Source organism: Carassius gibelio, chromosome A4 (assembly GCF_023724105.1).
Source record: "Carassius gibelio isolate Cgi1373 ecotype wild population from Czech Republic chromosome A4, carGib1.2-hapl.c, whole genome shotgun sequence".
NCBI lineage: Eukaryota > Metazoa > Chordata > Actinopteri > Cypriniformes > Cyprinidae > Carassius > Carassius gibelio.
Genome location: NC_068374.1, coordinates 17,178,151 through 17,200,458, shown reverse-complemented (window position 1 = coordinate 17,200,458; position 22,308 = coordinate 17,178,151). Strand labels below are relative to the sequence as shown.

At 47.3% G+C, this 22,308-nt stretch overlaps 15 non-coding genes across 15 annotated transcripts; all 15 read left to right on the top strand.

Annotated features, from left to right (window-relative positions):
• Nucleotides 1-44: 44 nt before the first annotated feature.
• On the top strand, nt 45-126 carry trnal-aag (transfer RNA leucine (anticodon AAG)). The gene has a single exon. It is a non-coding gene; the product is annotated as a tRNA-Leu (tRNA).
• Nucleotides 127-1,453: 1,327 nt separating this feature from the next.
• trnal-aag (transfer RNA leucine (anticodon AAG)) lies at nt 1,454-1,535 on the top strand. The gene has a single exon. It is a non-coding gene; the product is annotated as a tRNA-Leu (tRNA).
• A 1,328-nt stretch (nt 1,536-2,863) lies between these two features.
• On the top strand, nt 2,864-2,945 carry trnal-aag (transfer RNA leucine (anticodon AAG)). Its single transcript has one exon. It is a non-coding gene; the product is annotated as a tRNA-Leu (tRNA).
• Nucleotides 2,946-4,272: 1,327 nt separating this feature from the next.
• trnal-aag (transfer RNA leucine (anticodon AAG)) lies at nt 4,273-4,354 on the top strand. The gene has a single exon. It is a non-coding gene; the product is annotated as a tRNA-Leu (tRNA).
• Nucleotides 4,355-5,682: 1,328 nt separating this feature from the next.
• On the top strand, nt 5,683-5,764 carry trnal-aag (transfer RNA leucine (anticodon AAG)). Its single transcript has one exon. It is a non-coding gene; the product is annotated as a tRNA-Leu (tRNA).
• Nucleotides 5,765-7,091: 1,327 nt separating this feature from the next.
• On the top strand, nt 7,092-7,173 carry trnal-aag (transfer RNA leucine (anticodon AAG)). Its single transcript has one exon. It is a non-coding gene; the product is annotated as a tRNA-Leu (tRNA).
• A 1,328-nt stretch (nt 7,174-8,501) lies between these two features.
• Nucleotides 8,502-8,583, top strand: trnal-aag (transfer RNA leucine (anticodon AAG)). Its single transcript has one exon. It is a non-coding gene; the product is annotated as a tRNA-Leu (tRNA).
• A 1,327-nt stretch (nt 8,584-9,910) lies between these two features.
• Nucleotides 9,911-9,992, top strand: trnal-aag (transfer RNA leucine (anticodon AAG)). Its single transcript has one exon. It is a non-coding gene; the product is annotated as a tRNA-Leu (tRNA).
• Nucleotides 9,993-12,728: 2,736 nt separating this feature from the next.
• Nucleotides 12,729-12,810, top strand: trnal-aag (transfer RNA leucine (anticodon AAG)). Its single transcript has one exon. It is a non-coding gene; the product is annotated as a tRNA-Leu (tRNA).
• Nucleotides 12,811-14,137: 1,327 nt separating this feature from the next.
• Nucleotides 14,138-14,219, top strand: trnal-aag (transfer RNA leucine (anticodon AAG)). The gene has a single exon. It is a non-coding gene; the product is annotated as a tRNA-Leu (tRNA).
• Nucleotides 14,220-16,204: 1,985 nt separating this feature from the next.
• trnal-aag (transfer RNA leucine (anticodon AAG)) lies at nt 16,205-16,286 on the top strand. The gene has a single exon. It is a non-coding gene; the product is annotated as a tRNA-Leu (tRNA).
• Nucleotides 16,287-17,613: 1,327 nt separating this feature from the next.
• Nucleotides 17,614-17,695, top strand: trnal-aag (transfer RNA leucine (anticodon AAG)). Its single transcript has one exon. It is a non-coding gene; the product is annotated as a tRNA-Leu (tRNA).
• Nucleotides 17,696-19,022: 1,327 nt separating this feature from the next.
• trnal-aag (transfer RNA leucine (anticodon AAG)) lies at nt 19,023-19,104 on the top strand. The gene has a single exon. It is a non-coding gene; the product is annotated as a tRNA-Leu (tRNA).
• Nucleotides 19,105-20,431: 1,327 nt separating this feature from the next.
• trnal-aag (transfer RNA leucine (anticodon AAG)) lies at nt 20,432-20,513 on the top strand. The gene has a single exon. It is a non-coding gene; the product is annotated as a tRNA-Leu (tRNA).
• Nucleotides 20,514-21,840: 1,327 nt separating this feature from the next.
• On the top strand, nt 21,841-21,922 carry trnal-aag (transfer RNA leucine (anticodon AAG)). Its single transcript has one exon. It is a non-coding gene; the product is annotated as a tRNA-Leu (tRNA).
• The last annotated feature ends 386 nt before the right edge of the window (nt 21,923-22,308 follow it).

Below are 22,308 nucleotides of genomic sequence, written 5' to 3'. Positions count from 1 at the left end.
GCCTTTCCACTGGTCCAAGTGACCCGTGAAACGCAGGCAAACAAGGTAGCGTGGCCGAGCGGTCTAAGGCGCTGGATTAAGGCTCCAGTCTCTTCGGGGGCGTGGGTTCGAATCCCACCGCTGCCAGGAAAGCCTTTTGGAAGACTGCTGTGGCTTTGCAAAGTGATGCTGTGTGAACATCCGGATTGAGCTGCTTTTGCTTTCCTTGCTTTTTAGCCAAGTCAGCGCTGGAGGCCTGTCCCAGCCTCTGCTCCTTTCTAAAAGAGGCACCCAGTTGAAGTAGGGACACCAATAATTTACAATTATAGTGAAGTTACTTCAAAACAGGAAAAAGTACTTGAATATAATTTGAAATAGTGAAAAGTAATAAGTATCATAAAGGATGGTAACAGCCAATGTCACTCGTTGAAAGTTTTTGGTGAAAAAATGTTTGGATTTTTTACTTTTTTGAGTATAACGGCTAATGCTCAGCTATCTGCCATTTTCAGAACAGCCCTAAGGGCCTTCATTAGTGCATTCAGGTGTGTTTTATAAGAGAAGGACATGCACTCTCCAGGAAGGGGTCCTCCAGGGGTAGTACTGCATAACCCTTCAAGAAGGAAGCCTCAACCTTGGAGAAATTCAAGACGTTATCTTGTGGCGAAGCTCGACAAGGAAAAAGTTGGTGGAATAGTGCCTGGGGTAAAGGGCATTATCTGGTAGCGTGGCCAAGAGGTTCTTTCTGTTTTTCCCCAGTCTCTTTAGGGGCGTGGTTTTGAATCCCACCGCTGCCAGGGGCTCCATTTCGGGAGACACTTTTTGCTGCCATGGCCGAATAAAGAGCTTTCCTTGGCCGCATTGGACATGTTTACTGAATAAGGTTTGTGGAGGCCGTCGCTTCTATTTCTGGATGGTATAAAGCCCAAAGACGAACAAAAGGGACTCCCACCAGGGTAGCGTGGCCAAGTGGTCTAATGTACTGTATTTAGGCTCCAGTCTCTATGGTGCCGTTGGTTGGAATCATACCGCTGCCATCAGTGGTTTAATTGAGGCCGGGAGGCCCTGCTTGTACTCGATAATGGTCTGAAAATATTGCGAGAGAACACACTTTCCCTGGCAGCAGTCAGGCCCTTCAGGAACATGAGAGTCAAACAAGAAGCCTCATCCTCTCCCACATCCGATCGCCTGTTTGATAAGGCATGCTGTCTCAGTCCTGCTCCTGGGGCACTGCACTTCCTCTGTGGTTTACTGACTTCTTGTGGTTTCGTTGAAGACGATTTGAGTCAATCTTGTGCTGATCTGTTCTTTCAAACTTATCTCAGACTTGTTGTGACAGGGACATAGCCGCAAGCCCTAACCTGCAAGGGATCAGGTTTGTTTTACGCAAACAGGATTAGACTGCAGCTTTTCATCAAAGTCAGCTCGGGGCGGCCTTTCCACTGGTCCAAGTGACCCGTGAACCGCTGGCATACAAGGTAGCGTGGCCGAGCGGTCTAAGGCGCTGGATTAAGGCTCCAGTCTCTTCGGGGGCGTGGGTTCGAATCCCACCGCTGCCAGGAAAGCCTTTTGGAAGACTGCTGTGGCTTTGCAAAGTGATGCTGTGTGAACATCCGAATTGAGCTGCTTTTGCTTTCCTTGCTTTTTAGCCAAGTCAGCGCTGGAGGCCTGTCCCAGCCTCTGCTCCTTTCTAAAAGAGGCACCCAGTTGAAGTAGGGACACCAATAATTTACAATTATAGTGAAGTTACTTCAAAACAGGAAAAAGTACTTGAATATAATTTGAAATAGTGAAAAGTAATAAGTATCATAAAGGATGGTAACAGCCAATGTCACTCGTTGAAAGTTTTTGGCTGAAAAAATGTTTGGATTTTTTACTTTTTTGAGTATAACGGCTAATGCTCAGCTATCTGCCATTTTCAGAACAGCCCTAAGGGCCTTCATTAGTGCATTCAGGTGTGTTTTATAAGAGAAGGACATGCACTCTCCAGGAAGGGGTCCTCCAGGGGTAGTACTGCATAACCCTTCAAGAAGGAAGCCTCAACCTTGGAGAAATTCAAGACGTTATCTTGTGGCGAAGCTCGACAAGGAAAAAGTTGGTGGAATAGTGCCTGGGGTAAAGGGCATTATCTGGTAGCGTGGCCAAGAGGTTCTTTCTGTTTTTCCCCAGTCTCTTTAGGGGCGTGGTTTTGAATCCCACCGCTGCCAGGGGCTCCATTTCGGGAGACACTTTTTGCTGCCATGGCCGAATAAAGAGCTTTCCTTGGCCGCATTGGACATGTTTACTGAATAAGGTTTGTGGAGGCCGTCGCTTCTATTTCTGGATGGTATAAAGCCCAAAGACGAACAAAAGGGACTCCCACCAGGGTAGCGTGGCCAAGTGGTCTAATGTACTGTATTTAGGCTCCAGTCTCTATGGTGCCGTTGGTTGGAATCATACCGCTGCCATCAGTGGTTTAATTGAGGCCGGGAGGCCCTGCTTGTACTCGATAATGGTCTGAAAATATTGCGAGAGAACACACTTTCCCTGGCAGCAGTCAGGCCCTTCAGGAACATGAGAGTCAAACAAGAAGCCTCATCCTCTCCCACATCCGATCGCCTGTTTGATAAGGCATGCTGTCTCAGTCCTGCTCCTGGGGCACTGCACTTCCTCTGTGGTTTACTGACTTCTTGTGGTTTCGTTGAAGACGATTTGAGTCAATCTTGTGCTGATCTGTTCTTTCAAACTTATCTCAGACTTGTTGTGACAGGGACATAGCCGCAAGCCCTAACCTGCAAGGGATCAGGTTTGTTTTACGCAAACAGGATTAGACTGCAGCTTTTCATCAAAGTCAGCTCGGGGCGGCCTTTCCACTGGTCCAAGTGACCCGTGAAACGCAGGCAAACAAGGTAGCGTGGCCGAGCGGTCTAAGGCGCTGGATTAAGGCTCCAGTCTCTTCGGGGGCGTGGGTTCGAATCCCACCGCTGCCAGGAAAGCCTTTTGGAAGACTGCTGTGGCTTTGCAAAGTGATGCTGTGTGAACATCCGGATTGAGCTGCTTTTGCTTTCCTTGCTTTTTAGCCAAGTCAGCGCTGGAGGCCTGTCCCAGCCTCTGCTCCTTTCTAAAAGAGGCACCCAGTTGAAGTAGGGACACCAATAATTTACAATTATAGTGAAGTTACTTCAAAACAGGAAAAAGTACTTGAATATAATTTGAAATAGTGAAAAGTAATAAGTATCATAAAGGATGGTAACAGCCAATGTCACTCGTTGAAAGTTTTTGGTGAAAAAATGTTTGGATTTTTTACTTTTTTGAGTATAACGGCTAATGCTCAGCTATCTGCCATTTTCAGAACAGCCCTAAGGGCCTTCATTAGTGCATTCAGGTGTGTTTTATAAGAGAAGGACATGCACTCTCCAGGAAGGGGTCCTCCAGGGGTAGTACTGCATAACCCTTCAAGAAGGAAGCCTCAACCTTGGAGAAATTCAAGACGTTATCTTGTGGCGAAGCTCGACAAGGAAAAAGTTGGTGGAATAGTGCCTGGGGTAAAGGGCATTATCTGGTAGCGTGGCCAAGAGGTTCTTTCTGTTTTTCCCCAGTCTCTTTAGGGGCGTGGTTTTGAATCCCACCGCTGCCAGGGGCTCCATTTCGGGAGACACTTTTTGCTGCCATGGCCGAATAAAGAGCTTTCCTTGGCCGCATTGGACATGTTTACTGAATAAGGTTTGTGGAGGCCGTCGCTTCTATTTCTGGATGGTATAAAGCCCAAAGACGAACAAAAGGGACTCCCACCAGGGTAGCGTGGCCAAGTGGTCTAATGTACTGTATTTAGGCTCCAGTCTCTATGGTGCCGTTGGTTGGAATCATACCGCTGCCATCAGTGGTTTAATTGAGGCCGGGAGGCCCTGCTTGTACTCGATAATGGTCTGAAAATATTGCGAGAGAACACACTTTCCCTGGCAGCAGTCAGGCCCTTCAGGAACATGAGAGTCAAACAAGAAGCCTCATCCTCTCCCACATCCGATCGCCTGTTTGATAAGGCATGCTGTCTCAGTCCTGCTCCTGGGGCACTGCACTTCCTCTGTGGTTTACTGACTTCTTGTGGTTTCGTTGAAGACGATTTGAGTCAATCTTGTGCTGATCTGTTCTTTCAAACTTATCTCAGACTTGTTGTGACAGGGACATAGCCGCAAGCCCTAACCTGCAAGGGATCAGGTTTGTTTTACGCAAACAGGATTAGACTGCAGCTTTTCATCAAAGTCAGCTCGGGGCGGCCTTTCCACTGGTCCAAGTGACCCGTGAACCGCTGGCATACAAGGTAGCGTGGCCGAGCGGTCTAAGGCGCTGGATTAAGGCTCCAGTCTCTTCGGGGGCGTGGGTTCGAATCCCACCGCTGCCAGGAAAGCCTTTTGGAAGACTGCTGTGGCTTTGCAAAGTGATGCTGTGTGAACATCCGAATTGAGCTGCTTTTGCTTTCCTTGCTTTTTAGCCAAGTCAGCGCTGGAGGCCTGTCCCAGCCTCTGCTCCTTTCTAAAAGAGGCACCCAGTTGAAGTAGGGACACCAATAATTTACAATTATAGTGAAGTTACTTCAAAACAGGAAAAAGTACTTGAATATAATTTGAAATAGTGAAAAGTAATAAGTATCATAAAGGATGGTAACAGCCAATGTCACTCGTTGAAAGTTTTTGGCTGAAAAAATGTTTGGATTTTTTACTTTTTTGAGTATAACGGCTAATGCTCAGCTATCTGCCATTTTCAGAACAGCCCTAAGGGCCTTCATTAGTGCATTCAGGTGTGTTTTATAAGAGAAGGACATGCACTCTCCAGGAAGGGGTCCTCCAGGGGTAGTACTGCATAACCCTTCAAGAAGGAAGCCTCAACCTTGGAGAAATTCAAGACGTTATCTTGTGGCGAAGCTCGACAAGGAAAAAGTTGGTGGAATAGTGCCTGGGGTAAAGGGCATTATCTGGTAGCGTGGCCAAGAGGTTCTTTCTGTTTTTCCCCAGTCTCTTTAGGGGCGTGGTTTTGAATCCCACCGCTGCCAGGGGCTCCATTTCGGGAGACACTTTTTGCTGCCATGGCCGAATAAAGAGCTTTCCTTGGCCGCATTGGACATGTTTACTGAATAAGGTTTGTGGAGGCCGTCGCTTCTATTTCTGGATGGTATAAAGCCCAAAGACGAACAAAAGGGACTCCCACCAGGGTAGCGTGGCCAAGTGGTCTAATGTACTGTATTTAGGCTCCAGTCTCTATGGTGCCGTTGGTTGGAATCATACCGCTGCCATCAGTGGTTTAATTGAGGCCGGGAGGCCCTGCTTGTACTCGATAATGGTCTGAAAATATTGCGAGAGAACACACTTTCCCTGGCAGCAGTCAGGCCCTTCAGGAACATGAGAGTCAAACAAGAAGCCTCATCCTCTCCCACATCCGATCGCCTGTTTGATAAGGCATGCTGTCTCAGTCCTGCTCCTGGGGCACTGCACTTCCTCTGTGGTTTACTGACTTCTTGTGGTTTCGTTGAAGACGATTTGAGTCAATCTTGTGCTGATCTGTTCTTTCAAACTTATCTCAGACTTGTTGTGACAGGGACATAGCCGCAAGCCCTAACCTGCAAGGGATCAGGTTTGTTTTACGCAAACAGGATTAGACTGCAGCTTTTCATCAAAGTCAGCTCGGGGCGGCCTTTCCACTGGTCCAAGTGACCCGTGAAACGCAGGCAAACAAGGTAGCGTGGCCGAGCGGTCTAAGGCGCTGGATTAAGGCTCCAGTCTCTTCGGGGGCGTGGGTTCGAATCCCACCGCTGCCAGGAAAGCCTTTTGGAAGACTGCTGTGGCTTTGCAAAGTGATGCTGTGTGAACATCCGGATTGAGCTGCTTTTGCTTTCCTTGCTTTTTAGCCAAGTCAGCGCTGGAGGCCTGTCCCAGCCTCTGCTCCTTTCTAAAAGAGGCACCCAGTTGAAGTAGGGACACCAATAATTTACAATTATAGTGAAGTTACTTCAAAACAGGAAAAAGTACTTGAATATAATTTGAAATAGTGAAAAGTAATAAGTATCATAAAGGATGGTAACAGCCAATGTCACTCGTTGAAAGTTTTTGGTGAAAAAATGTTTGGATTTTTTACTTTTTTGAGTATAACGGCTAATGCTCAGCTATCTGCCATTTTCAGAACAGCCCTAAGGGCCTTCATTAGTGCATTCAGGTGTGTTTTATAAGAGAAGGACATGCACTCTCCAGGAAGGGGTCCTCCAGGGGTAGTACTGCATAACCCTTCAAGAAGGAAGCCTCAACCTTGGAGAAATTCAAGACGTTATCTTGTGGCGAAGCTCGACAAGGAAAAAGTTGGTGGAATAGTGCCTGGGGTAAAGGGCATTATCTGGTAGCGTGGCCAAGAGGTTCTTTCTGTTTTTCCCCAGTCTCTTTAGGGGCGTGGTTTTGAATCCCACCGCTGCCAGGGGCTCCATTTCGGGAGACACTTTTTGCTGCCATGGCCGAATAAAGAGCTTTCCTTGGCCGCATTGGACATGTTTACTGAATAAGGTTTGTGGAGGCCGTCGCTTCTATTTCTGGATGGTATAAAGCCCAAAGACGAACAAAAGGGACTCCCACCAGGGTAGCGTGGCCAAGTGGTCTAATGTACTGTATTTAGGCTCCAGTCTCTATGGTGCCGTTGGTTGGAATCATACCGCTGCCATCAGTGGTTTAATTGAGGCCGGGAGGCCCTGCTTGTACTCGATAATGGTCTGAAAATATTGCGAGAGAACACACTTTCCCTGGCAGCAGTCAGGCCCTTCAGGAACATGAGAGTCAAACAAGAAGCCTCATCCTCTCCCACATCCGATCGCCTGTTTGATAAGGCATGCTGTCTCAGTCCTGCTCCTGGGGCACTGCACTTCCTCTGTGGTTTACTGACTTCTTGTGGTTTCGTTGAAGACGATTTGAGTCAATCTTGTGCTGATCTGTTCTTTCAAACTTATCTCAGACTTGTTGTGACAGGGACATAGCCGCAAGCCCTAACCTGCAAGGGATCAGGTTTGTTTTACGCAAACAGGATTAGACTGCAGCTTTTCATCAAAGTCAGCTCGGGGCGGCCTTTCCACTGGTCCAAGTGACCCGTGAACCGCTGGCATACAAGGTAGCGTGGCCGAGCGGTCTAAGGCGCTGGATTAAGGCTCCAGTCTCTTCGGGGGCGTGGGTTCGAATCCCACCGCTGCCAGGAAAGCCTTTTGGAAGACTGCTGTGGCTTTGCAAAGTGATGCTGTGTGAACATCCGAATTGAGCTGCTTTTGCTTTCCTTGCTTTTTAGCCAAGTCAGCGCTGGAGGCCTGTCCCAGCCTCTGCTCCTTTCTAAAAGAGGCACCCAGTTGAAGTAGGGACACCAATAATTTACAATTATAGTGAAGTTACTTCAAAACAGGAAAAAGTACTTGAATATAATTTGAAATAGTGAAAAGTAATAAGTATCATAAAGGATGGTAACAGCCAATGTCACTCGTTGAAAGTTTTTGGCTGAAAAAATGTTTGGATTTTTTACTTTTTTGAGTATAACGGCTAATGCTCAGCTATCTGCCATTTTCAGAACAGCCCTAAGGGCCTTCATTAGTGCATTCAGGTGTGTTTTATAAGAGAAGGACATGCACTCTCCAGGAAGGGGTCCTCCAGGGGTAGTACTGCATAACCCTTCAAGAAGGAAGCCTCAACCTTGGAGAAATTCAAGACGTTATCTTGTGGCGAAGCTCGACAAGGAAAAAGTTGGTGGAATAGTGCCTGGGGTAAAGGGCATTATCTGGTAGCGTGGCCAAGAGGTTCTTTCTGTTTTTCCCCAGTCTCTTTAGGGGCGTGGTTTTGAATCCCACCGCTGCCAGGGGCTCCATTTCGGGAGACACTTTTTGCTGCCATGGCCGAATAAAGAGCTTTCCTTGGCCGCATTGGACATGTTTACTGAATAAGGTTTGTGGAGGCCGTCGCTTCTATTTCTGGATGGTATAAAGCCCAAAGACGAACAAAAGGGACTCCCACCAGGGTAGCGTGGCCAAGTGGTCTAATGTACTGTATTTAGGCTCCAGTCTCTATGGTGCCGTTGGTTGGAATCATACCGCTGCCATCAGTGGTTTAATTGAGGCCGGGAGGCCCTGCTTGTACTCGATAATGGTCTGAAAATATTGCGAGAGAACACACTTTCCCTGGCAGCAGTCAGGCCCTTCAGGAACATGAGAGTCAAACAAGAAGCCTCATCCTCTCCCACATCCGATCGCCTGTTTGATAAGGCATGCTGTCTCAGTCCTGCTCCTGGGGCACTGCACTTCCTCTGTGGTTTACTGACTTCTTGTGGTTTCGTTGAAGACGATTTGAGTCAATCTTGTGCTGATCTGTTCTTTCAAACTTATCTCAGACTTGTTGTGACAGGGACATAGCCGCAAGCCCTAACCTGCAAGGGATCAGGTTTGTTTTACGCAAACAGGATTAGACTGCAGCTTTTCATCAAAGTCAGCTCGGGGCGGCCTTTCCACTGGTCCAAGTGACCCGTGAAACGCAGGCAAACAAGGTAGCGTGGCCGAGCGGTCTAAGGCGCTGGATTAAGGCTCCAGTCTCTTCGGGGGCGTGGGTTCGAATCCCACCGCTGCCAGGAAAGCCTTTTGGAAGACTGCTGTGGCTTTGCAAAGTGATGCTGTGTGAACATCCGGATTGAGCTGCTTTTGCTTTCCTTGCTTTTTAGCCAAGTCAGCGCTGGAGGCCTGTCCCAGCCTCTGCTCCTTTCTAAAAGAGGCACCCAGTTGAAGTAGGGACACCAATAATTTACAATTATAGTGAAGTTACTTCAAAACAGGAAAAAGTACTTGAATATAATTTGAAATAGTGAAAAGTAATAAGTATCATAAAGGATGGTAACAGCCAATGTCACTCGTTGAAAGTTTTTGGTGAAAAAATGTTTGGATTTTTTACTTTTTTGAGTATAACGGCTAATGCTCAGCTATCTGCCATTTTCAGAACAGCCCTAAGGGCCTTCATTAGTGCATTCAGGTGTGTTTTATAAGAGAAGGACATGCACTCTCCAGGAAGGGGTCCTCCAGGGGTAGTACTGCATAACCCTTCAAGAAGGAAGCCTCAACCTTGGAGAAATTCAAGACGTTATCTTGTGGCGAAGCTCGACAAGGAAAAAGTTGGTGGAATAGTGCCTGGGGTAAAGGGCATTATCTGGTAGCGTGGCCAAGAGGTTCTTTCTGTTTTTCCCCAGTCTCTTTAGGGGCGTGGTTTTGAATCCCACCGCTGCCAGGGGCTCCATTTCGGGAGACACTTTTTGCTGCCATGGCCGAATAAAGAGCTTTCCTTGGCCGCATTGGACATGTTTACTGAATAAGGTTTGTGGAGGCCGTCGCTTCTATTTCTGGATGGTATAAAGCCCAAAGACGAACAAAAGGGACTCCCACCAGGGTAGCGTGGCCAAGTGGTCTAATGTACTGTATTTAGGCTCCAGTCTCTATGGTGCCGTTGGTTGGAATCATACCGCTGCCATCAGTGGTTTAATTGAGGCCGGGAGGCCCTGCTTGTACTCGATAATGGTCTGAAAATATTGCGAGAGAACACACTTTCCCTGGCAGCAGTCAGGCCCTTCAGGAACATGAGAGTCAAACAAGAAGCCTCATCCTCTCCCACATCCGATCGCCTGTTTGATAAGGCATGCTGTCTCAGTCCTGCTCCTGGGGCACTGCACTTCCTCTGTGGTTTACTGACTTCTTGTGGTTTCGTTGAAGACGATTTGAGTCAATCTTGTGCTGATCTGTTCTTTCAAACTTATCTCAGACTTGTTGTGACAGGGACATAGCCGCAAGCCCTAACCTGCAAGGGATCAGGTTTGTTTTACGCAAACAGGATTAGACTGCAGCTTTTCATCAAAGTCAGCTCGGGGCGGCCTTTCCACTGGTCGAAGTGACCCGTGAACCGCAAGCAAACAAGGTAGCGTGGCCGAGCGGTCTAAGGTGCTGGATTAAGGCTCCAGTCTCTTCGGGGGCGTGGGTTCGAATCCCACCGCTGCCAGGAAAGCCTTTTGGAAGACTGCTGTGGCTTTGCAAAGTGATGCTGTGTGAACATCCGAATTGAGCTGCTTTTGCTTTCCTTGCTTTTTAGCCAAGTCAGCGCTGGAGGCCTGTCCCAGCCTCTGCTCCTTTCTAAAAGAGGCACCCAGTTGAAGTAGGGACACCAATAATTTACAATTATAGTGAAGTTACTTCAAAACAGGAAAAAGTACTTGAATATAATTTGAAATAGTGAAAAGTAATAAGTATCATAAAGGATGGTAACAGCCAATGTCACTCGTTGAAAGTTTTTGGTGAAAAAAATGTTTGGATTTTTTACTTTTTTGAGTATAACGGCTAATGCTCAGCTATCTGCCATTTTCAGAACAGCCCTAAGGGCCTTCATTAGTGCATTCAGGTGTGTTTTATAAGAGAAGGACATGCACTCTCCAGGAAGGGGTCCTCCAGGGGTAGTACTGCATAACCCTTCAAGAAGGAAGCCTCAACCTTGGAGAAATTCAAGACGTTATCTTGTGGCGAAGCTCGACAAGGAAAAAGTTGGTGGAATAGTGCCTGGGGTAAAAGGCATTATCTGGTAGCGTGGCCAAGAGGTTCTTTCTGTTTTTCCCCAGTCTCTTTAGGGGCGTGGTTTTGAATCCCACCGCTGCCAGGGGCTCCATTTCGGGAGACACTTTTTGCTGCCATGGCCGAATAAAGAGCTTTCCTTGGCCGCATTGGACATGTTTACTGAATAAGGTTTGTGGAGGCCGTCGCTTCTATTTCTGGATGGTATAAAGCCCAAAGACGAACAAAAGGGACTCCCACCAGGGTAGCGTGGCCAAGTGGTCTAATGTACTGTATTTAGGCTCCAGTCTCTATGGTGCCGTTGGTTGGAATCATACCGCTGCCATCAGTGGTTTAATTGAGGCCGGGAGGCCCTGCTTGTACTCGATAATGGTCTGAAAATATTGCGAGAGAACACACTTTCCCTGGCAGCAGTCAGGCCCTTCAGGAAAATGAGAGTCAAACAAGAAGCCTCATCCTCTCCCACATCCGATCGCCTGTTTGATAAGGCATGCTGTCTCAGTCCTGCTCCTGGGGCACTGCACTTCCTCTGTGGTTTACTGACTTCTTGTGGTTTCGTTGAAGACGATTTGAGTCAATCTTGTGCTGATCTGTTCTTTCAAACTTATCTCAGACTTGTTGTGACAGGGACATAGCCGCAAGCCCTAACCTGCAAGGGATCAGGTTTGTTTTACGCAAACAGGATTAGACTGCAGCTTTTCATCAGTCAGCTCGGGGCGGCCTTTCCACTGGTCCAAGTGACCCGTGAACCGCTGGCATACAAGGTAGCGTGGCCGAGCGGTCTAAGGCGCTGGATTAAGGCTCCAGTCTCTTCGGGGGCGTGCGTTCGAATCCCACAGCTGCCAGGAAAGCCTTTTGGAAGACTGCTGTGGCTTTGCAAAGTGATGCTGTGTGAACATCCGAATTGAGCTGCTTTTGCTTTCCTTGCTTTTTAGCCAAGTCAGCGCTGGAGGCCTGTCCCAGCCTCTGCTCCTTTCTAAAAGAGGCACCCAGTTGAAGTAGGGACACCAATAATTTACAATTATAATGAAGTTACTTCAAAACAGGAAAAAGTACTTGAATATAATTTGAAATAGTGAAAAGTAATAAGTATCATAAAGGATGGTAACAGCCAATGTCACTCGTTGAAAGTTTTTGGCTGAAAAAATGTTTGGATTTTTTACTTTTTTGAGTATAACGGCTAATGCTCAGCTATCTGCCATTTTCAGAACAGCCCTAAGGGCCTTCATTAGTGCATTCAGGTGTGTTTTATAAGAGAAGGACATGCACTCTCCAGGAAGGGGTCCTCCAGGGGTAGTACTGCATAACCCTTCAAGAAGGAAGCCTCAACCTTGGAGAAATTCAAGACGTTATCTTGTGGCGAAGCTCGACAAGGAAAAAGTTGGTGGAATAGTGCCTGGGGTAAAGGGCATTATCTGGTAGCGTGGCCAAGAGGTTCTTTCTGTTTTTCCCCAGTCTCTTTAGGGGCGTGGTTTTGAATCCCACCGCTGCCAGGGGCTCCATTTCGGGAGACACTTTTTGCTGCCATGGCCGAATAAAGAGCTTTCCTTGGCCGCATTGGACATGTTTACTGAATAAGGTTTGTGGAGGCCGTCGCTTCTATTTCTGGATGGTATAAAGCCCAAAGACGAACAAAAGGGACTCCCACCAGGGTAGCGTGGCCAAGTGGTCTAATGTACTGTATTTAGGCTCCAGTCTCTATGGTGCCGTTGGTTGGAATCATACCGCTGCCATCAGTGGTTTAATTGAGGCCGGGAGGCCCTGCTTGTACTCGATAATGGTCTGAAAATATTGCGAGAGAACACACTTTCCCTGGCAGCAGTCAGGCCCTTCAGGAACATGAGAGTCAAACAAGAAGCCTCATCCTCTCCCACATCCGATCGCCTGTTTGATAAGGCATGCTGTCTCAGTCCTGCTCCTGGGGCACTGCACTTCCTCTGTGGTTTACTGACTTCTTGTGGTTTCGTTGAAGACGATTTGAGTCAATCTTGTGCTGATCTGTTCTTTCAAACTTATCTCAGACTTGTTGTGACAGGGACATAGCCGCAAGCCCTAACCTGCAAGGGATCAGGTTTGTTTTACGCAAACAGGATTAGACTGCAGCTTTTCATCAAAGTCAGCTCGGGGCGGCCTTTCCACTGGTCCAAGTGACCCGTGAAACGCAGGCAAACAAGGTAGCGTGGCCGAGCGGTCTAAGGCGCTGGATTAAGGCTCCAGTCTCTTCGGGGGAGTGGGTTCGAATCCCACCGCTGCCAGGAAAGCCTTTTGGAAGACTGCTGTGGCTTTGCAAAGTGATGCTGTGTGAACATCCGGATTGAGCTGCTTTTGCTTTCCTTGCTTTTTAGCCAAGTCAGCGCTGGAGGCCTGTCCCAGCCTCTGCTCCTTTCTAAAAGAGGCACCCAGTTGAAGTAGGGACACCAATAATTTACAATTATAGTGAAGTTACTTCAAAACAGGAAAAAGTACTTGAATATAATTTGAAATAGTGAAAAGTAATAAGTATCATAAAGGATGGTAACAGCCAATGTCACTCGTTGAAAGTTTTTGGTGAAAAAATGTTTGGATTTTTTACTTTTTTGAGTATAACGGCTAATGCTCAGCTATCTGCCATTTTCAGAACAGCCCTAAGGGCCTTCATTAGTGCATTCAGGTGTGTTTTATAAGAGAAGGACATGCACTCTCCAGGAAGGGGTCCTCCAGGGGTAGTACTGCATAACCCTTCAAGAAGGAAGCCTCAACCTTGGAGAAATTCAAGACGTTATCTTGTGGCGAAGCTCGACAAGGAAAAAGTTGGTGGAATAGTGCCTGGGGTAAAGGGCATTATCTGGTAGCGTGGCCAAGAGGTTCTTTCTGTTTTTCCCCAGTCTCTTTAGGGGCGTGGTTTTGAATCCCACCGCTGCCAGGGGCTCCATTTCGGGAGACACTTTTTGCTGCCATGGCCGAATAAAGAGCTTTCCTTGGCCGCATTGGACATGTTTACTGAATAAGGTTTGTGGAGGCCGTCGCTTCTATTTCTGGATGGTATAAAGCCCAAAGACGAACAAAAGGGACTCCCACCAGGGTAGCGTGGCCAAGTGGTCTAATGTACTGTATTTAGGCTCCAGTCTCTATGGTGCCGTTGGTTGGAATCATACCGCTGCCATCAGTGGTTTAATTGAGGCCGGGAGGCCCTGCTTGTACTCGATAATGGTCTGAAAATATTGCGAGAGAACACACTTTCCCTGGCAGCAGTCAGGCCCTTCAGGAACATGAGAGTCAAACAAGAAGCCTCATCCTCTCCCACATCCGATCGCCTGTTTGATAAGGCATGCTGTCTCAGTCCTGCTCCTGGGGCACTGCACTTCCTCTGTGGTTTACTGACTTCTTGTGGTTTCGTTGAAGACGATTTGAGTCAATCTTGTGCTGATCTGTTCTTTCAAACTTATCTCAGACTTGTTGTGACAGGGACATAGCCGCAAGCCCTAACCTGCAAGGGATCAGGTTTGTTTTACGCAAACAGGATTAGACTGCAGCTTTTCATCAAAGTCAGCTCGGGGCGGCCTTTCCACTGGTCGAAGTGACCCGTGAACCGCAAGCAAACAAGGTAGCGTGGCCGAGCGGTCTAAGGCGCTGGATTAAGGCTCCAGTCTCTTTGGGGGCGTGGGTTCGAATCCCACCGCTGCCAGGAAAGCCTTTTGGAAGACTGCTGTGGCTTTGCAAAGTGATGCTGTGTGAACATCCGAATTGAGCTGCTTTTGCTTTCCTTGCTTTTTAGCCAAGTCAGCGCTGGAGGCCTGTCCCAGCCTCTGCTCCTTTCTAAAAGAGGCACCCAGTTGAAGTAGGGACACCAATAATTTACAATTATAGTGAAGTTACTTCAAAACAGGAAAAAGTACTTGAATATAATTTGAAATAGTGAAAAGTAATAAGTATCATAAAGGATGGTAACAGCCAATGTCACTCGTTGAAAGTTTTTGGTGAAAAAAATGTTTGGATTTTTTACTTTTTTGAGTATAACGGCTAATGCTCAGCTATCTGCCATTTTCAGAACAGCCCTAAGGGCCTTCATTAGTGCATTCAGGTGTGTTTTATAAGAGAAGGACATGCACTCTCCAGGAAGGGGTCCTCCAGGGGTAGTACTGCATAACCCTTCAAGAAGGAAGCCTCAACCTTGGAGAAATTCAAGACGTTATCTTGTGGCGAAGCTCGACAAGGAAAAAGTTGGTGGAATAGTGCCTGGGGTAAAAGGCATTATCTGGTAGCGTGGCCAAGAGGTTCTTTCTGTTTTTCCCCAGTCTCTTTAGGGGCGTGGTTTTGAATCCCACCGCTGCCAGGGGCTCCATTTCGGGAGACACTTTTTGCTGCCATGGCCGAATAAAGAGCTTTCCTTGGCCGCATTGGACATGTTTACTGAATAAGGTTTGTGGAGGCCGTCGCTTCTATTTCTGGATGGTATAAAGCCCAAAGACGAACAAAAGGGACTCCCACCAGGGTAGCGTGGCCAAGTGGTCTAATGTACTGTATTTAGGCTCCAGTCTCTATGGTGCCGTTGGTTGGAATCATACCGCTGCCATCAGTGGTTTAATTGAGGCCGGGAGGCCCTGCTTGTACTCGATAATGGTCTGAAAATATTGCGAGAGAACACACTTTCCCTGGCAGCAGTCAGGCCCTTCAGGAAAATGAGAGTCAAACAAGAAGCCTCATCCTCTCCCACATCCGATCGCCTGTTTGATAAGGCATGCTGTCTCAGTCCTGCTCCTGGGGCACTGCACTTCCTCTGTGGTTTACTGACTTCTTGTGGTTTCGTTGAAGACGATTTGAGTCAATCTTGTGCTGATCTGTTCTTTCAAACTTATCTCAGACTTGTTGTGACAGGGACATAGCCGCAAGCCCTAACCTGCAAGGGATCAGGTTTGTTTTACGCAAACAGGATTAGACTGCAGGTTGCACCCAGTTGAAGTAGGGACACCAATAATTTACAATTATAGTGAAGTTACTTCAAAACAGGAAAAAGTACTTGAATATAATTTGAAATAGTGAAAAGTAATAAGTATCATAAAGGATGGTAACAGCCAATGTCACTCGTTGAAAGTTTTTGGTGAAAAAATGTTTGGATTTTTTACTTTTTTGAGTATAACGGCTAATGCTCAGCTATCTGCCATTTTCAGAACAGCCCTAAGGGCCTTCATTAGTGCATTCAGGTGTGTTTTATAAGAGAAGGACATGCACTCTCCAGGAAGGGGTCCTCCAGGGGTAGTACTGCATAACCCTTCAAGAAGGAAGCCTCAACCTTGGAGAAATTCAAGACGTTATCTTGTGGCGAAGCTCGACAAGGAAAAAGTTGGTGGAATAGTGCCTGGGGTAAAGGGCATTATCTGGTAGCGTGGCCAAGAGGTTCTTTCTGTTTTTCCCCAGTCTCTTTAGGGGCGTGGTTTTGAATCCCACCGCTGCCAGGGGCTCCATTTCGGGAGACACTTTTTGCTGCCAACTTTTTGCTGTTCTTTCAAACTTATCTCAGACTTGTTGTGACATTGACATAGCCGCAAGCCCTAACCTGCAAGGGATCAGGTTTGTTTTACGCAAACAGGATTAGACTGCAGCTTTTCATCAAAGTCAGCTCGGGGTGGCCTTTCCACTGGTCGAAGTGACCCGTGAAACGCAGGCAAACAAGGTAGCGTGGCCGAGCGGTCTAAGGTGCTGGATTAAGGCTCCAGTCTCTTCGGGGGCGTGGGTTCGAATCCCACCGCTGCCAGGAAAGCCTTTTGGAAGACTGCTGTGGCTTTGCAAAGTGATGCTGTGTGAACATCCGAATTGAGCTGCTTTTGCTTTCCTTGCTTTTTAGCCAAGTCAGCGCTGGAGGCCTGTCCCAGCCTCTGCTCCTTTCTAAAAGAGGCACCCAGTTGAAGTAGGGACACCAATAATTTACAATTATAGTGAAGTTACTTCAAAACAGGAAAAAGTACTTGAATATAATTTGAAATAGTGAAAAGTAATAAGTATCATAAAGGATGGTAACAGCCAATGTCACTCGTTGAAAGTTTTTGGTGAAAAAATGTTTGGATTTTTTACTTTTTTGAGTATAACGGCTAATGCTCAGCTATCTGCCATTTTCAGAACAGCCCTAAGGGCCTTCATTAGTGCATTCAGGTGTGTTTTATAAGAGAAGGACATGCACTCTCCAGGAAGGGGTCCTCCAGGGGTAGTACTGCATAACCCTTCAAGAAGGAAGCCTCAACCTTGGAGAAATTCAAGACGTTATCTTGTGGCGAAGCTCGACAAGGAAAAAGTTGGTGGAATAGTGCCTGGGGTAAAGGGCATTATCTGGTAGCGTGGCCAAGAGGTTCTTTCTGTTTTTCCCCAGTCTCTTTAGGGGCGTGGTTTTGAATCCCACCGCTGCCAGGGGCTCCATTTCGGGAGACACTTTTTGCTGCCATGGCCGAATAAAGAGCTTTCCTTGGCCGCATTGGACATGTTTACTGAATAAGGTTTGTGGAGGCCGTCGCTTCTATTTCTGGATGGTATAAAGCCCAAAGACGAACAAAAGGGACTCCCACCAGGGTAGCGTGGCCAAGTGGTCTAATGTACTGTATTTAGGCTCCAGTCTCTATGGTGCCGTTGGTTGGAATCATACCGCTGCCATCAGTGGTTTAATTGAGGCCGGGAGGCCCTGCTTGTACTCGATAATGGTCTGAAAATATTGCGAGAGAACACACTTTCCCTGGCAGCAGTCAGGCCCTTCAGGAACATGAGAGTCAAACAAGAAGCCTCATCCTCTCCCACATCCGATCGCCTGTTTGATAAGGCATGCTGTCTCAGTCCTGCTCCTGGGGCACTGCACTTCCTCTGTGGTTTACTGACTTCTTGTGGTTTCGTTGAAGACGATTTGAGTCAATCTTGTGCTGATCTGTTCTTTCAAACTTATCTCAGACTTGTTGTGACAGGGACATAGCCGCAAGCCCTAACCTGCAAGGGATCAGGTTTGTTTTACGCAAACAGGATTAGACTGCAGCTTTTCATCAAAGTCAGCTCGGGGTGGCCTTTCCACTGGTCGAAGTGACCCGTGAAACGCAGGCAAACAAGGTAGCGTGGCCGAGCGGTCTAAGGTGCTGGATTAAGGCTCCAGTCTCTTCGGGGGCGTGGGTTCGAATCCCACCGCTGCCAGGAAAGCCTTTTGGAAGACTGCTGTGGCTTTGCAAAGTGATGCTGTGTGAACATCCGAATTGAGCTGCTTTTGCTTTCCTTGCTTTTTAGCCAAGTCAGCGCTGGAGGCCTGTCCCAGCCTCTGCTCCTTTCTAAAAGAGGCACCCAGTTGAAGTAGGGACACCAATAATTTACAATTATAGTGAAGTTACTTCAAAACAGGAAAAAGTACTTGAATATAATTTGAAATAGTGAAAAGTAATAAGTATCATAAAGGATGGTAACAGCCAATGTCACTCGTTGAAAGTTTTTGGTGAAAAAATGTTTGGATTTTTTACTTTTTTGAGTATAACGGCTAATGCTCAGCTATCTGCCATTTTCAGAACAGCCCTAAGGGCCTTCATTAGTGCATTCAGGTGTGTTTTATAAGAGAAGGACATGCACTCTCCAGGAAGGGGTCCTCCAGGGGTAGTACTGCATAACCCTTCAAGAAGGAAGCCTCAACCTTGGAGAAATTCAAGACGTTATCTTGTGGCGAAGCTCGACAAGGAAAAAGTTGGTGGAATAGTGCCTGGGGTAAAGGGCATTATCTGGTAGCGTGGCCAAGAGGTTCTTTCTGTTTTTCCCCAGTCTCTTTAGGGGCGTGGTTTTGAATCCCACCGCTGCCAGGGGCTCCATTTCGGGAGACACTTTTTGCTGCCATGGCCGAATAAAGAGCTTTCCTTGGCCGCATTGGACATGTTTACTGAATAAGGTTTGTGGAGGCCGTCGCTTCTATTTCTGGATGGTATAAAGCCCAAAGACGAACAAAAGGGACTCCCACCAGGGTAGCGTGGCCAAGTGGTCTAATGTACTGTATTTAGGCTCCAGTCTCTATGGTGCCGTTGGTTGGAATCATACCGCTGCCATCAGTGGTTTAATTGAGGCCGGGAGGCCCTGCTTGTACTCAATAATGGTCTGAAAATATTGCGAGAGAACACACTTTCCCTGGCAGCAGTCAGGCCCTTCAGGAACATGAGAGTCAAACAAGAAGCCTCATCCTCTCCCACATCCGATCGCCTGTTTGATAAGGCATGCTGTCTCAGTCCTGCTCCTGGGGCACTGCACTTCCTCTGTGGTTTACTGACTTCTTGTGGTTTCGTTGAAGACGATTTGAGTCAATCTTGTGCTGATCTGTTCTTTCAAACTTATCTCAGACTTGTTGTAACAGGGACATAGCCGCAAGCCCTAACCTGCAAGGGATCAGGTTTGTTTTACGCAAACAGGATTAGACTGCAGCTTTTCATCAAAGTCAGCTCGGGGTGGCCTTTCCACTGGTCGAAGTGACCCGTGAAACGCAGGCAAACAAGGTAGCGTGGCCGAGCGGTCTAAGGCGCTGGATTAAGGCTCCAGTCTCTTCGGGGGCGTGGGTTCGAATCCCACCGCTGCCAGGAAAGCCTTTTGGAAGACTGCTGTGGCTTTGCAAAGTGATGCTGTGTGAACATCCGAATTGAGCTGCTTTTGCTTTCCTTGCTTTTTAGCCAAGTCAGCGCTGGAGGTCTGTCCCAGCCTCTGCTCCTTTCTAAAAGAGGCACCCAGTTGAAGTAGGGACACCAATAATTTACAATTATAGTGAAGTTACTTCAAAACAGGAAAAAGTACTTGAATATAATTTGAAATAGTGAAAAGTAATAAGTATCATAAAGGATGGTAACAGCCAATGTCACTCGTTGAAAGTTTTTGGTGAAAAAATGTTTGGATTTTTTACTTTTTTGAGTATAACGGCTAATGCTCAGCTATCTGCCATTTTCAGAACAGCCCTAAGGGCCTTCATTAGTGCATTCAGGTGTGTTTTATAAGAGAAGGACATGCACTCTCCAGGAAGGGGTCCTCCATGGGTAGTACTGCATAACCCTTCAAGAAGGAAGCCTCAACCTTGGAGAAATTCAAGACGTTATCTTGTGGCGAAGCTCGACAAGGAAAAAGTTGGTGGAATAGTGCCTGGGGTAAAGGGCATTATCTGGTAGCGTGGCCAAGAGGTTCTTTCTGTTTTTCCCCAGTCTCTTTAGGGGCGTGGTTTTGAATCCCACCGCCGCCAGGGGCTCCATTTCGGGAGACACTTTTTGCTGCCATGGCCGAATAAAGAGCTTTCCTTGGCCGCATTGGACATGTTTACTGAATAAGGTTTGTGGAGGCCGTCGCTTCTATTTCTGGATGGTATAAAGCCCAAAGACGAACAAAAGGGACTCCCACCAGGGTAGCGTGGCCAAGTGGTCTAATGTACTGTATTTAGGCTCCAGTCTCTATGGTGCCGTTGGTTGGAATCATACCGCTGCCATCAGTGGTTTAATTGAGGCCGGGAGGCCCTGCTTGTACTCGATAATGGTCTGAAAATATTGCGAGAGAACACACTTTCCCTGGCAGCAGTCAGGCCCTTCAGGAACATGAGAGTCAAACAAGAAGCCTCATCCTCTCCCACATCCGATCGCCTGTTTGATAAGGCATGCTGTCTCAGTCCTGCTCCTGGGGCACTGCACTTCCTCTGTGGTTTACTGACTTCTTGTGGTTTCGTTGAAGACGATTTGAGTCAATCTTGTGCTGATCTGTTCTTTCAAACTTATCTCAGACTTGTTGTGACAGGGACATAGCCGCAAGCCCTAACCTGCAAGGGATCAGGTTTGTTTTACGCAAACAGGATTAGACTGCAGCTTTTCATCAAAGTCAGCTCGGGGCGGCCTTTCCACTGGTCGAAGTGACCCGTGAAACGCAGGCAAACAAGGTAGCGTGGCCGAGCGGTCTAAGGCGCTGGATTAAGGCTCCAGTCTCTTCGGAGGCGTGGGTTTGAATCCCACCGCTGCCAGGAAAGCCTTTTGGAAGACTGCTGTGGCTTTGCAAAGTGATGCTGTGTGAACATCCGAATTGAGCTGCTTTTGCTTTCCTTGCTTTTTAGCCAAGTCAGCGCTGGAGGCCTGTCCCAGCCTCTGCTCCTTTCTAAAAGAGGCACCCAGTTGAAGTAGGGACACCAATAATTTACAATTATAGTGAAGTTACTTCAAAACAGGAAAAAGTACTTGAATATAATTTGAAATAGTGAAAAGTAATAAGTATCATAAAGGATGGTAACAGCCAATGTCACTCGTTGAAAGTTTTTGGTGAAAAAATGTTTGGATTTTTTACTTTTTTGAGTATAACGGCTAATGCTCAGCTATCTGCCATTTTCAGAACAGCCCTAAGGGCCTTCATTAGTGCATTCAGGTGTGTTTTATAAGAGAAGGACATGCACTCTCCAGGAAGGGGTCCTCCAGGGGTAGTACTGCATAACCCTTCAAGAAGGAAGCCTCAACCTTGGAGAAATTCAAGACGTTATCTTGTGGCGAAGCTCGACAAGGAAAAAGTTGGTGGAATAGTGCCTGGGGTAAAGGGCATTATCTGGTAGCGTGGCCAAGAGGTTCTTTCTGTTTTTCCCCAGTCTCTTTAGGGGCGTGGTTTTGAATCCCACCGCTGCCAGGGGCTCCATTTCGGGAGACACTTTTTGCTGCCATGGCCGAATAAAGAGCTTTCCTTGGCCGCATTGGACATGTTTACTGAATAAGGTTTGTGGAGGCCGTCGCTTCTATTTCTTGATGGTATAAAGCCCAAAGACGAACAAAAGGGACTCCCACCAGGGTAGCGTGGCCAAGTGGTCTAATGTACTGTATTTAGGCTCCAGTCTCTATGGTGCCGTTGGTTGGAATCATACCGCTGCCATCAGTGGTTTAATTGAGGCCGGGAGGCCCTGCTTGTACTCGATAATGGTCTGAAAATATTGCGAGAGAACACACTTTCCCTGGCAGCAGTCAGGCCCTTCAGGAACATGAGAGTCAAACAAGAAGCCTCATCCTCTCCCACATCCGATCGCCTGTTTGATAAGGCATGCTGTCTCAGTCCTGCTCCTGGGGCACTGCAGTTCCTCTGTGGTTTACTGACTTCTTGTGGTTTCGTTGAAGACGATTTGAGTCAATCTTGTGCTGATCTGTTCTTTCAAACTTATCTCAGACTTGTTGTGACAGGGACATAGCCGCAAGCCCTAACCTGCAAGGGATCAGGTTTGTTTTACGCAAACAGGATTAGACTGCAGCTTTTCATCAAAGTCAGCTCGGGGCGGCCTTTCCACTGGTCGAAGTGACCCGTGAAACGCAGGCAAACAAGGTAGCGTGGCCGAGCGGTCTAAGGCGCTGGATTAAGGCTCCAGTCTCTTCGGGGGCGAGGGTTCGAATCCCACCGCTGCCAGGAAAGCCTTTTGGAAGACTGCTGTGGCTTTGCAAAGTGATGCTGTGTGAACATCCGAATTGTGCTGCTTTTGCTTTCCTTGCTTTTTAGCCAAGTCAGCGCTGGAGGCCTGTCCCAGCCTCTGCTCCTTTCTAAAAGAGGCACCCAGTTGAAGTAGGGACACCAATAATTTACAATTATAGTGAAGTTACTTCAAAACAGGAAAAAGTACTTGAACATAATTTGAAATAGTGAAAAGTAATAAGTATCATAAAGGATGGTAACAGCCAATGTCACTCGTTGAAAGTTTTTGGTGAAAAAATGTTTGGATTTTTTACTTTTTTGAGTATAACGGCTAATGCTCAGCTATCTGCCATTTTCAGAACAGCCCTAAGGGCCTTCATTAG